Consider the following 2,901-nt stretch of genomic DNA (forward strand, 5'->3'; position numbering starts at 1 on the left):
CTAATGAAAAAGGCTACTGTGATCTGAGCTCTAATCCACCGCTCAGGGCAGTGGGTAAGCCGCAGAACTGGAAGAAACCCAGATGCCTAGGTTGATTCACTTAAAAAAGCAATGAGAGCAAGTTGCTAAGAATTCAAAGACACGGCTCTTGGTCCTCAAAGGACAGCTGGGCTCTGGACCTCTGGCTTTGGGCTGCCCAGGAAGGGCGGCCAGTCTTGCGGCAGGGCCTTGGGTCCCTGGGCAGTGCTGAAAGAAGTAATGTTCCAATGGGAGCTCATTACCATAGTATCAAAGAACAAATCAAAGCCACTTCTGGGAGAGCCTGCATAATTACATTAGATGTAAAGAAAAGCCTATGTGTGGAGCTTAAAATTTTAATAAACATGTTTTCTTGAAAAGTTTGTCCACAGACTCACCATTTCCTTTGGAAATCATGAAAATAGCTAAATATCTTGGGCACTTACTATATGCATTTTATATGCCCTCTCCCTTTAGTCCCTTTACCCTTATGAAGTCCATTTTACAGGCAGGGAAATTGAGACTTACAGAGGTTAACTAATAAGTGTGCAAAGCTAGTAAGCGGCAGAAGCGGAAAACAAACTCTGACTTGCCTGGCGCCCAAACCCAGGCAGGTAATGGCTGTGCTAGGGCACCTGACATCTCTTTTGAAACAAGGCAGATGTCTCAGGTTGGACCCCTTAGAAGAAGAACCTGAGTCGGGGACACAGGTACAGGTGTTGTGTTGAGAAAATGCTCTTTAGGAGACACATGAAAGGGAGGGAGGGAGCAGGAGAGGGAAAGGGAAGGAGCAAAGCAAGTATGTGTATATGGCCTCAGATAAAGTCTAGCCTTGACTTAACCATTTGTGCACCATAAGCATCTAAAGACGCAAGCGGGGGACCTTTTTGAATTAAATTCGAAATATCATTGTAGTTAACTGGTGAATCCATGGTGTGTGTGTGTGTGTGTGTGTGTGTGTGTGTGTGTGTGTTGTCTCTGGATCTAAAATGCTGCATAGAATTGTCCCACCAGAAGTCCAGGGAAGCAGGCTTCTGTACTCCATGTATCAGCACGCAAAAGAGGTGGGGGATTGATGTCCCAGTAGTAAAGAGAATCTAGCAGAGTTTACTACTCTGAAAATACATGAATAATGAAGCAAATAAGCCGTGAAATGTCTCAAATTCTCTAAATCTAAGTTGGGCATTAAAATGCCATTCTTTTCTGCGTCTCAATACAAGTCTCAGGTAGTCCTAGAGCATCGGGCTGGAATCACAATGAAGAGGCCAGTGGTCAGCAGCGTCTTCAGATGGCCCCTGGTCCCTGCCCACCCCTGGCAGTGATGCCCTGAGTGATCTCCTCCCCGGAATGTTGTAGGAAGAAGCAGACAGCCACATTGTGAATGTCTATGGAGAGGGTCGTGTGTCGGGGAACTGTGGGAGACCTCTGCAAGCTGCAGAGAGCTGTGCCCTGCTGAGAGTCAGCAAGAAAACAGACTCACAGTCCTACAGTCACAAGATCATTCCTGCCAACAGGGAGCAAGCTGGGGATCAGGTTCTTCCCCAGTCAAACCTCCAGATGAGAACACAGCCTGACAACACCTTGACTGCAGCCTTGAGAGACCCTGAGCAGAGGACCCAGTCTAGACACATCCAGACTCCTGACCCATGGGAACCATCTATATATATAAAAAGCCAGCAACCTGAACGCCAGAATGACCAGAGACCAGAACACCAAGGCCCCTCGCCCAGGCTGGCCCCAACCCCTAGGGAGCGGTTAGCTGCACCCCTGGGCAACACGATAGGGTGCGAGTTTGATGGGAGAAAGTCAAAGAAATAGGGGGGAGGTCCTTAGGGTCTGCAGGATTGTGGTGGTCGGCCCAGAGTAGGTTTGGAGTGTGCTGGGGAAGGAAGAGGAAAGTCCAATTGGAAAATGGCTCAGCACAGTACCTTTCTCATTGCGAACCAGGACGGCGCCAGCCGTGGACTGAATGGGCGGTTGTCTCATGAGTGCGCTTGGGACTGACATGTTCATGGCAGTGGCAGTACTCCTGAAACTTCACTGATTCCAAATAGTAAACAGCTATCAACGTCAAAGAACAGAAAAATCCTCTCCAACTAGAGGCCCTGGACATTACAACACGACTGAAGGAAACACCATTTAAGGAGGAGCTAGAAGAACTGGAAGTGTTCGACCAGAGGATTGTGGGATTGTGGAGGACGCCTGGGTGCCTACCGCTAGAACATGAGCCTGTTATTGCGCATGCACATAGTCAGTCCTATAGTCCTCAGTCTCGCAGTATTTGGATGTGACTTCTGGTGGGAAATTATTTCGATTGAGGTTTGCTGTTCCCTTGCGGCGAGGAAGATCAGAATTAAAGGTTTCATTTGTTACCTTGGTTTGAAGCAGAAGAAAATGGGGTAGTGATGAATAAGAAACTTTGGAGATAGTGAAGGGCAGTTTGTCCAGACTGTTGAGAGCTAAGAATTAGAGTTTAATTGGGATAGAAATCCTGCTAATAGCACCTGATGCCTGAAATCTGAGCACTCTACTTTTAGGTTTTCCAGTTCAAGTTTTTGGAGGCTGCCTATTAAAACATTCTTGGTTGGAAAGTGTTTGTATAGAAGCCCATACGTATTAAGTATTTGCTGTGTTTACCATGCTTAGCTCTCTGTAAGGAATCCTATACTAATAAAAGACAAACATGCAAATTGACCATACTTTCACTACACCTAAAGCCATGCCCACCAGCCAATCAGGGCGACTATATGCAAATTAACCCAACCAAGATGGCGGCCGGCAGCCACGGAGCTGGATCGAGCAGGAGGCTTGCTTGCTCCAGTGATGGAGGAAGCCAAGGTTCCCCGCCTGCCGCGGCCCGGCTCTGAGCTCCACTGAAAGCAA

The sequence above is a fragment of the Myotis brandtii genome, unplaced genomic scaffold (assembly GCF_000412655.1).
Source record: "Myotis brandtii unplaced genomic scaffold, ASM41265v1 scaffold354, whole genome shotgun sequence".
In the NCBI taxonomy this organism is placed as follows: Eukaryota; Metazoa; Chordata; class Mammalia; order Chiroptera; family Vespertilionidae; genus Myotis; species Myotis brandtii.